Below are 15,934 nucleotides of genomic sequence, written 5' to 3' on the forward strand. Positions count from 1 at the left end.
AGATTGCTAATTTGGACTATGTGCCCAGTGGGATAGAGGCCAAAACCCAGAATTTTCTAGGCATCAGTCATATTATTGGCAATAAAATATCCAATCATTATTGTCACTAAACTAATTTCCACCTAATAACAAAGGGGGTCAGGTGACAGGAATGGAGCTAATTTTCCTTACGTTACCCACTCATAACCCTTTCCTCTTCAATGCCAGAGAATTTCATAAAGCAAAACCACCAAGCTACAGCCATAATTTATAATTTCTTTCTCATTGTCCAGTGACAGTAAAATCTCCATATTTTATTTTATTTTATTTTATTTTATTTTATTTTGGGAGGCACAGGGAAAGGGAAAGAGAGAATCTTAGGCGGGCTTCATGCCCAACGTGGAACCCAATGCGGGGCTCGATCTCACAACCCTGAGATCATGACCAGAGCTGAAATCAGAGTCGGACACTTAACTGACTGAGCCACCCAGGCACCCCTCCATATTTTATTTTTTAAAAAATTTTCTTTATTTTTATTATTTATTTATTTTTTAAAGATTTTATTTATTTATTTGACAGAGAGCACAAGCAGAGGGAGCAGGAGAGGGAGAGGGAGAAGCAGGCTCCCCACTGAGTAGGCAGGGAGCCTGATGCAGGCCTCGATCCCAGGACCCTGGAATCACGACCTGAGCCAAAGGCAGCCGGTTAACCGACTGAGCCACCCTGGCATCCTTATTTATTTATTTTAAATAATCTCTACACTCAATGTAGATCCTGAGATCAAGACTTGCATGCTCCTCCAACTAAGCCAGCCAGGTGCCCCTAAAAATCTCCATATTTAAAAATGATAGGAACTCACAAGTTGTACTCTCCTGTGGCTTTACCATGTAATCAAGAGACTCTTAATTAAAATAAAATCTAATCTTTTCTTGGGAAAAGCCCCTTATATTTCTTTCTAATTCTACTCTTGTATCCATTTTCCAGACTTCCCACCAGGTTAATGTTTTTCAATTTTATTTTTTAGTTTATACTTGAGAAGCTGGGATTGGGAGAGGAGATTACTTCCTATAAAACTATGTTTCTAATATAGATGATTGTTTTCCTCTTCTTCTCTTAAATTTCCCTTTAAGAAGGTATATAATTATGTGCTTTGGGTTTAGGGGCAGTGGTGGTGAAATTACAATAGAACAAGACTCTCTCTTGAGGATATTTGTAAAAAACAAAAATCTCACATAAAAGTGTAAGACAGCAACCCAAGCATCCACTGACAAATGAAAGGATAAATAAAAGGTGGTACATATAGATGAAATATAATCAGCCTTATAAAGGAAAGAAATTCTGACATAGGCTGCAACATGGATGAACCCTGAAGACATTCTGCTAAGTGAAAGAAGCCAGTCACAACGGATGAATGTTAATTGATCCCACGTATCTGACGTTCCCAGAGTAGTCAACTTCACAGAGACAGCATGCAGAACGGTGGCTGCCAGGGCTGGACAGAGAGGAGAACACAGAGTCAGGGTTTCATGGGGGCAGAGTTTCAGTTGGGGAAGACAGAAAAGTTCGGGTGATGGATGGTGATGGCTGCACGACAATGTGGATGTACTTAGTGCTACAGAATTGTATATCTAAAAATGGTTAAAACGGTTAACTTTCATGTATTTTACTACAGTCTAAAAAAACCTGTATAACCCAGAGAAGAATATACACCCTTGTAAGTCACTTTGTGTTCTGTGTGGTCAGTCAGTTCAGAGGCACTACTGAAAAAGAGAAGCCAGGCCCTCTACTATTGGCAGTATCCTTCTCTCTGTGTAATGGAGAAAATGGAAAAAAAAAAAAAAATTAAGTCTAAGAAATTAAGGTCCACATAAGCAATTTCCCTGTTCACCTGGGTATTTAAATATCACCAGCTGCTATGTCTCTGATAATTCTGCTGTAATCTTCCTGAATGTCTATCCATTCATTCAACACTTTATGAGCAGGGACTATGTGCTAAACTTTATGTCAGGTGCTGGAGATTTCAAGAGAGAGAGAGAGAGAGAGAAAGACAAACATACTCAGTCTGAGAAGTCCACAATCTGGTGGAGAAGGCAAACAAATTACAACACAACCTAAATTCTAATTAATTCTAATCAGTGCTCTGGGAGCACAAAGCGCACAGCAACTACTGCTAGCTGGGGAACTGTGGCACACCGCTAGTTGCACCCCACACTTGTTCCCCCCTTCTTCCAGAATAAAAGTCACCAAGAATAAAGACTATATTTCTCAGCCTTCCTTTGTGCCAATGAGGTGCAAGCAAATATGTAGTGTGCGAGACCCAGGGAAACTTTTAAGAGAGACTTCACATATGCCTTTAGTCCCTTTTTTGCTCCTTCCTATGTCTGGCTGCTTAAAACAGATACCTCAATTTTGGACCATGAGGACAAGGGTCAAATCTGAGAGATTTTGAAGCCCTGAGCTGGAAATTACTTCCTTAATGACTCTATGGAGAAGAGCAGTCATTTCAGCCCTACCCTGCAAATTCTAAACTTTTATGGGAGAGAAAGAAATTCTCGTTTTTAGGCCTGTTATTTTGGAGGTTCTGTTATTTGCCACTGCACCTAATCCTAGCTAATGCAGGGGATCAGGGAAGGCCTGACAGAAGAGGTGACTTTGACCTGGGTTTTGAAGAATGATGTTACCTACCCAAGTGGAGAAAGGCATTTCAAGCACAGATCATGCAAAGGCACAGACTCAGGAAAGGGTCTAGCTTTCTAGAAGAAGAGGAGTGGTTCAGATGCTAAAGTACAGGGCAGGTGGAATGAAGTAAAAGAACAAGCAACCTGAAAAGCTGGGAAAAACAGACTTTAAAGGGTATTGCATGCCATGCTAAAAAAAGTACTTTTATTCCTGTACTTGGCCACATTAAATGACTATGACTTCATAGATGATTCTCTGCACATTCTAGAAGAGCCAAATGGCTCAGTCAGAAAACAATCACAACTGTATGGATTATAGTATGGTGAGGACAGGGGTTAGGCAGGAAAAGAAAATCTTATTTCTGTAAGAGAAAGGCAGACTAGTATTTCTGTAAATGTTGAGGACTAGAAGAAATAAATACCTGGCACAAGGAAAAGATTAGGACTCCTGAGAGAGTTAAGGGAGAAGAATATGGACAATATAGAAAAGAGGAAACATATATATATAATTTGCCAATGTGTGGACCATGTAAAGATCAGAATACCTGCCCCCACCTCAGTGAACTGAGGTCAATGAATTACACTGTAACTATGCGCATCTGATTATAATACACTTTATTTTTATTATATGCGTATACCCACAGTTTCCTTTCACAAGTAGCTATCATAAGTTAGTAAGTAATAGCCAAAGAGCACTAGTCTATAGAAGGAATTTGGTTATTTGATGATCACATATCTTTTCCTATCAAAGAAGAGTTACAAATATGACTGAAGGAGAAAAAAAAAAAATCAGTGTTCCTTAAGGTTATCAAGAGTTTGAATTTTTATTCAAGCAAGTAGTATTCTTCTACATTTCTGCAAAAATCATGTATCATTGTTCTAAATTTTTAGTTTTGTAATTTAAAAACAAACACCAATGCCTCACCAAAAAAATTTAAATACGGTGACTATTACCTCATAGAAGTATCAGGGACAAATTATTGAGAGTATATGGCTTCTGTGAATCCATAGTCCATTAATTATATTCTCCAATTTCAAAGATCAGAAAATTCTAAAAAAAAAAAGGTCTTACAATGTTTCCATTATTTTTGTCTTTAGCTCTCCCTAAATTTATGTACTACATTTTAGCCTTTTAACAAATATTTACCGTATGCTGATCATAAAAAAGACTGTGTGGGATACCAGAGTTTATTAACTAGAAAATTGTAGGACACGTTTTTTTATGTTTTACCTTGATGTTCTTGTTTTCAATTCGTTATAGAAAGGGTCTTTGCTACCTTCAATCAGATTATGAGTTTTATCAATATCCTACTCTGATAATAGGCATCAAAACACTTGCTAAGGAACACTAAGAAAAAGGAATTAATTTTTTAAAGGTGGGGGAGATCGCTTTCTCAATTTAGACTTGTAATTCGTATCATTTATGTCTAACTTCTGCTTGAAAGAATGCAGTTATAGCACTTATTAACCCCTGAATTTCTCCTGATATTTATTCATCCCTTATAATGGCTATTCTATATGATAAAATAATTGAGGCAAAAATAGGAATCCAGTGGGCAAAGAGAGATCTTTCACCCAAGTATTTATTTCTCAATGAATGCACATTACAATAAAAAAACGTCTCCAATCATGAGTCACCACACCATTTTTTAAACACTGGAAAAATAAGGCTAATAGTCAAACTAGCTGTTGTGAAAGCTGGTTATAAAGTCACCTGATTCATTACCATAGAGAAGACTCTATGGCCCTCGTCCTTAAACTCAAGAAACGGGAGTATAGTAATAGTGACTTCTAGGAACACACAAAGGGCACAGTTGCTAGTAAGCATCTACAGCTTTTGAAGTATTCTCAAAGGAGTCAAGGCTGTAAAAGATCCACCCTGGCTCCTACTCACCTCACTGGAAGTCCCAGATTCTAGTTGGGTGTCCTTCAATCTGCCCTCCACACTGTCACCAGGGAATGTCATATAAAGAAGTCTCAGAAAATATAATTCTCTGTCCAAAATGTTTCAGTGTTCTCTACCCCACTGATGGCTAAAATGCAAATTCTTTCAAGGGAAGTAGGGCCACTGAGAATCTGGCCCCTACCTTTTAGATATTATGTTTCAATAACAGTGTTTCCTTTTCTTCTCCCTTCCAAGTTCTAACCCTCTCTTTTAATACTGAACTATGTATGAGTTTCCTAAACACATCAGGTTTCCACTTGCATGCTTTTTCATGTTGCTGTTCCCCTTGCCTGGAATGCCCTCCCCCCTACTTTTACTACACCTGGTAAAACACTACACTCATTCCTCACGTCTCAGTTCAATTGCCATCTTCTCATCAAGTCCTCCAAGACTCCTCCAGGCGACCCCAAGAGCTCCTTCTCCCTTCTCTCCTTCTTCCTAGTTTACCAACACATGTGGTGTGTTGGTAAACTAGCTCTCAGAAGGGGAAAAAAGCCCTGATGCAGTCACTTCGGCTATAACATTTGTTTTGAAAACTCAAATTTGTGTCAGTGTGCTTGTTACATTAGGGAACAACACAAGCACAACATGAATCCCATTTGCCTGTGTGCCCTGAAATGCTAGATGAATGCAGAGCACTGCCCCCGGCGGCCCCCAGTCCTGTGCACCCACCTCCAACATCTCCCAGCTACCTCAGGCAGCCTCCTGTGTCAGGGCCATCCCTGTCCACATCTGGTGGCAACTTTCCCTCAGACTTCAGACACCTATTTCTACCACTTCAATGACTCACAAGAGGCAACCTTTCCTATGCCCACCTCCAAAGGCCGACTTCAAGTCTTTTTTACGGTAAAGCACAATATTTATTATTATATTTATGTTTTTCTTAATCATTTTAACATGTACAATTCTGCTGTCCTTTTTATTCAGTTCCTACCTTTAAAAAAAAAAAAAATGTGTTACTGAGGAAGTTTTTGAGTGTTATGTCCCATTTTTCCCTAAACTTGGTGATTTTTAGGAATGCACATGTCCCGTGACAGCAGAACTGACTGTCTGTCTGTAGGATTTGCTGATTTCTGTGGTGTACACACTACCACAGATGATTTCAAATACTAATAGTTGGGCTCCCGTGTCCAGTTTGGCTCCAACACAACCTATCCATAGTCTGTACAAGTCTTTATCACAGTAATCATTTTGTGCATAACAATGTTTTCCTGTTTAAAGACAGTAAGCTTTAAACAGGGTCTTCTTCACCTTAATACCAACATTCCCTAAATAGTACCTAGCTGTTAGTAGGTGTCCTGCTAATGTAGACACCAGAGGGTAACAAGACTTAAGATCTAATATAAATAATGCTAACTATAAAATCTATTTCTACAATGTAAAATTAATATCTGCTCTGCTCCAAACCCCAGTGACCCTGTTAGTAACTGGAGAGACGGGATTCAAACAGTGTTTCTAACTCAAAAGTTTATCACAAAGACAATGCTTCATAACCAACCTACTAATCTACATGTGGATTCCAGACTAATTTAAAAAACAGATTCTGGAGATGTGGTCTGATGGATTTTTTTTGGTGATTGATTATTTATATAAGATGTCTTACAAGAGGGGCACCTGGGTAGCTCAGTCGGTTAAGCGTCTGCCTTCAGCTCAGATCATGATCCCAGGGTCCTGGGATTGAGCCCCGCAGGGCTCCCGGCTCAGCGGGGAGCCTGTTTCTCTCTCTCTCTGTACCTGCCGCTCCCCTTGCTTGTGTGCTATCTCTGTCAGATAAATACATAAAACCTTAAAAAAAAAAAAAAGATGTCTTAAAAGAGTATGCAAATTTAACTTATATATTTAATCTTTTGTGAAAATGATAAAATTACACAAAATAGGACCGACCCTCCAAATATGGGCCATTTTATCTAATCCAATCTTAATCTAAGCCAATATCAAAAGTTACCCTGAAATCTAAGACAAACAGCATTAATATATACTAAAATTGAAAATACAGAGCATTATATAGCATAGCAATTACCAGTGATTTATTGGCCAAAAACCACATCTAAGTTGATTTCTTTACATACATATGCACACACACGTACACACATATGTTTAAAATCTTAAAATTCATAGTATTTACTTCTTAACTACTGCTTCCTTGATAATATAGAAAAGTATAATCTCAAAGCTATATATTAATGATTTTAGTAAAAAAAAAAAAAATTAGTTCTTCCTCAGCATACTACTGTATGTCTCAAACAATGGTGAAAAGTTACTTCAGCTTCTTATATTCAAGTTTTGCTAAGAAACTAAAACATACTTAGTGCCTGTGAATCCAACAGCACAGAGAACTGCTGCTCACATTTAGCACGCATGAGGACAATCCAGGCTTATCAAAACAAGTTACTGGGCCCCACTCTTAGAATTCTGATTCAGTAGGTCTGAATTTGGGGCTAGAGATTTTGCACTTCTAACAATTCTCAAGTGATTCTGATACTGTTGGTACTGGAACCACAACTTGGGGTCAGAAATACCTGTGTTCAAATCCCAGCCTGTCAATATCTTTGTTCTCTGGACATAAGTTTAAAAGTTCTACCCCTCAATTTTCCCATGCCTAAAAGGCAGAGAGTTACCAGAAAATTAAGCAAATAATATATTTAAAGTACCCAGCACATGGTGAGGACTCAAATGATAACTGCCTATGTTGGCTGAATAAATGAATGCCATACTTAAAGTACACACTGCAAGTGCTGGCTTGGATGGAGTATAAACACTCCACACCCTGTCTCTCCAACTGAATACAGCTATAAAATCTAAATACAATGAACAGAGCAGCTATTTAAAGAATCTGAAAAGTAAATGGCAGCAGCCAGATTGAGGAAGAAGACCAGAATTCGAAGTATCATAGAAGCAGTGTGGGTTTACTGCCCTCCCCAAACCCATCCTGTTGCCTAGACTGGGGAAAACCTGGAGTGGCATCAACATAGGCAGTGTTCAAGGAGAAGCCCTCTAGTTCTAGCTGAGGAAGGAAAGGGATCTCCTGGCAGTAACAGCAGGGGGACCATAGGTACCCTAAAAGTCTGAGGAAAGTCTCCAATCCCAGGCTGTGGTTTCAAGAGGGTGTTGCAAACCTCTCTCCTAACCCCCTCCACCCATGCTCCCACCACTTGTCCCTGATGTGTGTGCAAATGCAAGAAGTCAGCAGAGTAGACAAAGCTTTCTGGCTAGAGGACCAAAAAGGCAAGCCCCCAGGGAGGTAGGAAGTATAAGGGAAATTGCTGAATGGGTGGAACTCAAAAAAGCAACTCCATGACGTTGATTAACCTCCTGGGCTCACTCCAGAGCAGAACATGGCATGGATCTCATCCTAAACAACAAACCAGAACCTCTGAGAATTGAACAGAGATAGAAAGTCACCTATCTCCAACTGGCCAATGGGCAGTACGCACAGGACAGATCCAAACAGCAAAGCGCTATAGGCTTTGAAAATGGAACTGACAGAAAGCTGGCTGCAACTTGCATGCTGAACCCAACAGGAGTGACTGCATACTAAAATACAAAATGAACATTCCCCATAGAATTTAAACAAGACCCATGGCCTTATAATACTGAAGAATGCAATTCAAAATTGCATAGGAACATCTCATCTTGCGTGGGACAATAAACAGACATTGATATTGAGATGACATCAAATGTTGGAATTATCTGACAAAGACTTTAAAGCATTATTACAAAAATGCTCCAAGAAGGGTGAACACTCTTGAACAGAAGATCTCAGCAAAGAAACAGAGTCAAATGGAAATTTTAGAACTGAAAAATACAGTAACTGAAATAATTCACTGGATGGGCTTAATAAGTAAAATGGAGATGACAAAAGAAAGCCAGTGAACTTGAAGACAGACTGATAAAAAATACCCAGTCTACACAACAAAACAAAACAAAAAAATGAACAGAGCACCAAGGACCTTTAGGATACCAAAAGGACTAACATTAGCATCACTGGCATCCTTAAAGGAGAGTGAGAGTGTAGTGCAGAAAAGTATCTTGAGAAAACAAAGGCTGAAAACTTTACAAACTTGGTGAAAGACACAATGTATATACACATTTGAGAAGCTCAGAGAATCTAAAGAGAATAAACCCCTGAGAAATCCATGCTTAGACACATCGTAGTCAAACTGATAAAAACTAAAAACAGTGAAAAAAAATTGAAAGTAGCCAGAAAAAGAAAGTGATGCATTGCTTATAGGGGAACAGCAACTTGAATGTGAATTTCTCACCAGAAGCCATGAAGTCCAGAAGAAAATGGCATATTTTTTAAGGGGCTGAAACAAAAGAACTGCCAACACAGAATTTCTATATCCAGAGATAATATCCTTCAGGAATGAAGGCAAAATACAGACATTCTCAAGTGAAGGTAAGACTAAGAGAATTCATTGCCAGCAGATTTGTTCTAGAAGAATCACTAAATGTCAGAAGAGAAAAGATGCCAAGGGAAAAACAGAACATTAGTAATGAAGAAATAACAAAGAAATGATAACCATCTGGGTAAATATAATAAACTCTTTTTCTCTTCTTGAAATCCTTAAAATACGTTTGGTAGTTGAAATCAAAAACATTAACACTGTCTGCATTTTCTATGTATGTAAATATAATATATAAGACATTACAACAAAAAAGAAGAGGATAAAGAGACACATATAGTGTTAAGATTTCTACATCCCACTTAAGTGGAAAAATATTCTAAGTAGACTATAAAAATTTAAGTACAAGCATACCTTAGAAATACTGCAGGTTCAGTTCCAGACCACTGCAATAAAGCAAATATCACAATAAAGTCATTTAAATGAGTTTTTGGCTTCCCAGAGCATATAAAAGTTATGTTTATACTATCTTTAGTCTCTTAAGTGTGCAATAGCAGTATGTCTGAAAAAACAATGTACATACCTTAATTTAAAAAAAAACTTTATTGCTAAAAAATGCTATCATCTGAGCTTTCAGTGAGTCATAGTCACTGAACACAGATTATCAAATATAATAATATTAAATCAAATTACATTGAAATATTGTGAGAACTACCAAAATGTGACACAGAGACATGATGTGAGCAATTGATGTTGGAAAAATGGCACCAATAGAATTGCTTGACACAGGGCTGCTTCACAAAGCTTCAATCAGTAAAAAAAATGCAGTATCTATAAAGTGAGATAAAGCGAGGTATGCCTGAATGTATATTATAATCCCTAGACCAACCACACACACACACACACACACACACACACAGTAGAATGAGATATAGGAAAAAAACAAACAAAAAAACCCACAATAGGTAAGTTAAAATGGAATACCAAAAACTGTTCAAATAACCCAAAAGAAGACAGGAAAGGGAAAAAGATAAACAAAAAACCAAAAGAATGGAAAGTAAATAATAAAATAGTAGCACTAAATCCAAACACATAAGTAATTATAATAAATGTAAAACATCTAAACATACCAATTAAAGACAAAGATTGTCAGAATGGATTTTTAAAAAAGATGATCCAATTATATGGCACCTACAAGAAATTTATTTCAAATACGATGATATGGGTAGGTTAGACGTAAAAGGATGGAAAACGGTATATCATGGAAATATTAATCAAAAGACAGCTGGAGGGGCTATATTAACATCAAATATAGCAAACTTCAAAGCAAAGAAAATTAACAGGCATAAAAGGGTCACTATATAACCATATAACCATAAAAGTGTCAATTACCAAGAAGAAGATATTATATATCTTCTAAGTTAGGTGTATGCACCTAACAAGAGAACTTCAAAATACATGAAGCAAAAACTGACCAAACTGGAAGGAGAAATCGACAAACCTCCAATTATAGTTGGAGACTTCAACACTCTTACCTCAGTAATCTATATAACTAATAGACAAAAAAATCAACAGGGATATAGAACTGAACAATCCCATCAACCAACTGGATCTGACATTTATAGAACATTCCACCCAACAGGAGTAGAGTATATTTTCTTTTCAAGTGCACAGAGAATGTTCACTGAGACCATAACTCAGGTCATAAAACAAATCTGACAAATTTAAAAGAACTGAAGTAACACAAAATATGTTCTATGGCCATAATGAATTACACTAGAAATCATCAACAGCAAGAAAACAGAAAAATCTCTAAAAACTTGGAAATTTAGGGATGCACTTATAAATAATCCACAGGTCAGAGAAGAAGTCTCAAGGGAAATTAGAAAATATTTTTAGCTGAAACAAGATAAAAATACATCAGAATTTGTACAATGTAGTTAAGCAATGTCCAGATGAAAATAGTTCTTAAAAAAAAGGAAATACTGAGGTACATATCTAACAAAACATGCACAAAAGCTGTATGCTGAAAATTACAACACTATTTAAAAAAAAAAACAAAACAAAGAAAACCTAAATAAATGGGAAGACTTACCACTTTCATGGACTGAAGTTCAACATAGTCAGGGTGTCAATTCTTCCCATTTGATCTACAGCTTAATAGACTTCTAATCAAACCACTGCCCCACAAAATATAGACCAACTTATCTTAAAATCAAAAGCAAAGGAACTAAAATAGCCAAACAATTTTGAAGAATAAAATTAAGCAAGTCATACCAACTGGTTTTAAACCTTACTCTAAAGCTACAGTAACTAAGACAGTATGGTACTGCAGAATAAACCAGTTTCAAAAGGTTATATACTGAATAATTTCATTTATATAACATCAGTGGTTGTCAGGGATTAAGGGTGTGATACAGAGGGATAGCACGAGGAAGTTTTGGGGGTGATGGCACTATGTTGTATTCTGATTGTGGTGGTGGTTACATGGATCTATATAGGAGTTAAAATTTAGAGAACTGTGCATCCCCCCCAAAATCAATTTTACCGTATATTAGTTTAAGAATTTTTTAAGCTTTAAAAAATACAATACTATAAGTTACCTTAGGACTAATTTTTTATGAATTAAGGTTCTAAAGTAAATGTTTTGAGTATGTGTACATCAGTACAATGGGAACATGCAGAGGCCGGAGAATTCAATTTTTAAAAATTACAAAGATATGGCATAGGTATAAATTCTAGACTCAGGTATAAATTCAACTATATCCCTCAACCAACCACAGAGGCTATTCATACCTAATATCAACTAAACACATATTTAATATTGCCTTGTAAAAAAGATAATTTGAGACAAAACAAACACAGCATATATCAAATCCAAAGGAAGTCTGACTGAAGATTCCACATTCATACTAGCTATTACTTTGGTCCTTGGAATGGAAATGACATTATTATCCATTATCAGTACGGTATGTACCTTGTTTTTTCTAATAGCAGTTAAAGATTTACAATGGTTTAGCCATATTTTTCTCATCTGATTCCACTTGACACAAAAAACACGCACTTTCAAGAATGTTGACTGAAGAAAATGACATATATAATGAAGTCTTATTCAGCTACAAAAAAAGGAGGAAGTCCTACCATTTGCAACAACATGATGAACCTAAAGGACATTAAGCTAAGTGACATAAGCCAGACACAGAAAGACAAGTACTGTTACGATTTCACTAGTATGCAGAATCAATAAAAGTTGAATTCACAGAAGCAGAGTAGAACGGTGGTTGCCAGGGGCTCGGGGGTGGGGGAAATGGGAGAGATGTTGGTCAAAGGGTATGGACTTTCAGTTATAAGATGAATAATTTCTGGGGATAAAATATATACCATGGTGACTATGGTCAATATTACTGTATTGCATACTTCAAATCTGCTGAGAGTAAATCCTGAATGTTCTCACCAAAAAAAGGGTGTGTGTGTAACTACTGGAGGCAATAATGTGTAAATTACCTTGATTGTGGTAATCATTTCACAATGTATATATTTATCAAATCATCACACTGTACACCTTAAATATATACAATTTCTATTTCTCAATTATATCTCAATAAAGCTGGTGAGGGTTGGGGGGGGCAAGAATGCTGACTGGAACCAAGCATAATTGCACAAATCTATAACGCATCCTAAGAAGACATGAAACTTTCCTTTTTTTTCCCCTAAGAAATAAAGTCATAGCAAATGAGCCCACCAAAACACACAGAGGATTATAATTCAAGATAGCTATTCTCTATAACCTTACATATTTTTGGATGACTACCATAAAAGTTAGTAGGTTTTCTCAGATTGTGATTCTAAAAAACAAAAAGACAACTACATGACCAAAATCATTTATTTAAATAAGTGAGCAACCTCACTGTCACTAACTTTTCCTAGTTCTTAAATCATTCAGTGTAAATTATTTGTGGAAGAACTCAATTTCTTTCAAATGACAAGAGCACTTTTATAACTCTTTTTAATTTAAAATCTTCTCAGGATATGAGCTTTAAATAGCAAACCCAGCTCTTACAAGAGCCGAAAGGATGTTAAAATGTAGTTTGGTGCAATTAAAAAATTGACAACAAATATTTACCTATTGATTGACAAGTTGATTACAGAATGCTTAAAATATTTCAATTCCTAGGAGTAATACAAAAAGAGATCACAATGGTATCAGTCCTCAAGGACTTAGCTAAGTAGACGATACAGACCCATGAGATAATTAGACACCACAACTGTAAATAAGAAAGTACTATATAGAACAATTAGAGATAACATCTAAATAGATGTCAAAACATTCTTTAGTAAATCTCCCATACAAGTCAAGTAGTAATTCAGAAGAGAAAATAAATTTGGCTGATGTAGGGAGGCCCTGGAGTCCAGTGAAGAGAAGCGTGTACTGGGGCCAGAGGCTTGCCTCAGCTCTGCCATGAAAAACTCCTGGCTAAGTCCCAACTGCTCTATGGTGCCTAGTGAGCAAACATGGTACTTGACACACACACAAAAGGACATTTGCTCATTCACCTCTGATTTGGATATGGCTAAGCATGGAAGGAAGGGCAGGCCAGGGGCTTCTTCTAGAAGTAACTCAGGACTACGGCAAGCTCACTGCTTGAATTCAATACTCCCTTCTCACAAACATGTGCAAGAAAGGGTGCTGATACCAAAAGAAGGAGCTGGTTGCTCTCCTGGCCTCCTCCAGAGCAAAACCTCTTATACCAAGGGTCTCACTGTCCTGGGCCTGGCCGCACTGGCACCTCACAGTCCCAGGAACCCCCTGTGATGCATCAGCTGTCTGGCTTAGTTTCAGTCTGGTTCCCTGGGTCTCACTAAGTTCATCTCAAAGAGAAGGAATTGGATCAGGTCCTTTACAACATCACAATCTATGAATATAATAAATTAGAAATATGAATCATAGAACATAAACCTTACTAAGTTGTCAGCTATGAGTAAGAACAGCTTATTAAATTTGTTATCTGGACTTTGTTTTACAAGAAATATCAAGCCGTTTGAGAAATGCCAAATCAGAAAAGCAAACACTACGGAAGTCCTATGATTCTTACCTTAGTCTTAAGGTATCAAAATGGTTAGATCTAACAGTAGAATATAACCTATGTTACGTGCAAAGACTCGTTATAGTTCTTCACTAGACTGAATAGTTTCAGAACAATATTCTTATGAATCAAGGAGTGTTAGTACCTCTACAACTCCAAGCACATCAGAGTTCCCAGCAATGTCTGCAGGGAACAAGAAAAGATTACCTTTCTTAACTGCCAGAACTCAAATTCAGAAGTAGAAGAAAGCAAGTCATCTTAACAATTACCAAATGGCAACTAGGAGCTAGGCATCGTGCTGGTCACTTTACATAGATTACCTTATTTACTTCCTGCAATAATCCTATGAGGTAGCTAGTTATTACCATTTTAATGATGAGAAAATTGAGATTCAGGAGGTTGAGAAATTTGCCTAGAGCTACAGAGCCCTTGACAAAGCTTAAAAGTGAGGTGATCAAAGAAGAATGTACCACTGTCTCAAGTGTGTTCAGGGAAACACTCTGATCAGCAGACCCAATTGTTCACATCCCTTTGGTAGACATAGCCTTTGTATGATGATGTTGGTGATGCGGGCCATCAAACAATCATGGCTTCATATTATTTCTTAATGTAAATTAAGAAATTAATGTTGTTTTCCAAATGAGTCTTCAGTAGATTTGCTTAGCATGAAATCACTTCCCCTGACCAAAATGACTTTCTGGATCTACAACTGCTGAGGAACAGATATCAGACTACTCAAGTTAAGGTCATTCTCTGAGGTCTGGTATGAATGGCACCTCCCCGGAGGACGTGTCTATTTCTTTTTTTCATTAACCACAACATTCCTTTGTCTCTTCTTCTGAATATTAACTTTCTGTGTTGGGTTTCTAACGTGTTCTATATATAGCAAAAAATGTGAAGCTGAGTCACTACAGTGAGTTCCTGAAGAGCACTAGGTCCATATGCTCAAGATGCCAGGGAGAGAAACGGCAAATATAATATTTTATTGAGAAAACTAAAGACCATAACTTCTCTTTTAACATAAGGACATCTACATTTGCAAGGAGGTAGGCAGTAACAATAAGACAAAATGTCTTTAAAAAACAAAAAGCTCTGGAAAACAGAAAAAAGGAAAGAAAGCAAGCAATATTCAATCTCTTCAAGTGTACAAAGAAGTGCTTGATAGAAACCCATAATTTTAAACTATAAAACATGTGAGATTGCCTTAGTTTAGAAAAAAAGTTTGGGGGCGCCTGGGTGGCTCAGTTGGTTAAGCGACTGCCTTCGGCTCAGGTCATGATCCTGGAGTCCCGGGGTCGAGTCCCACATCGGGCTCCCTGCTTAGCAGGGAGTCTGCTTCTTCCTCTGACCCTCCCCCCTCTTGTGCTCTCTCTCTCTCAAATAAATAAATAAAATCTTAGAAAAAAAAAAAAAGAAAAAAGTTTGGAATATATACTACACTAGATTTATACTGATAAAGCTCAAGCTACAGAATCTGCAAAAAATGGAAAAGAGGCATGATCAAGAGGAGAAGAACTAAAAATCATTCTTCTTCCTTCATCCTCCCAATCATTAATTTTAACACAATTTTAAAAACGAAAGCAAGCTGTTTTTCGGATGATTATTAACATTGTAGTACATGCTTATTGTAGAAAATGTGAAAAACATTAAATAGTGTATGAGATGATTGAAAAATAACCCATAATCTAACTACTCACAGAATATTTTATATTCTATCTTTTAAATAAAGATTTCCTTTTTAAAAAACTCAAAAGTATCACTCTACTTTTTTTGTTTACTGCATTGTGAACATTTTTTTATACCTTACGCCCTCAAACATCCTAAAGCTCATGATTTTTATCACTTGTCAATCAATCATTTTTAGTATACTAAACAAAAATTTTAAAGAACATGATTTATAAT

The 15,934-nt window shown here is 36.9% G+C and overlaps 1 protein-coding gene across 4 annotated transcripts in view; it reads right to left on the minus strand.

Moving 5' to 3' along the window:
• Positions 1–15,934, minus strand: part of SOCS5 (suppressor of cytokine signaling 5) — a 59,877-nt gene that overhangs the window by 27,079 nt on the left and 16,864 nt on the right. Inside the window, exon 2 of one of the 4 annotated variants that reach the window (XM_032411038.1) lies at positions 9,363–9,394. The exons of the other annotated variants lie outside the window; for them this stretch is intronic. The gene's annotated coding sequence lies outside the window, so the exon portion shown is untranslated. The remainder of the gene's footprint in view (positions 1–9,362; positions 9,395–15,934) is intronic. 4 annotated transcript variants of the gene reach the window in all.

This window comes from Phoca vitulina, unplaced genomic scaffold (assembly GCF_004348235.1).
Source record: "Phoca vitulina isolate PV1807 unplaced genomic scaffold, GSC_HSeal_1.0 scaffold12, whole genome shotgun sequence".
NCBI lineage: Eukaryota > Metazoa > Chordata > Mammalia > Carnivora > Phocidae > Phoca > Phoca vitulina.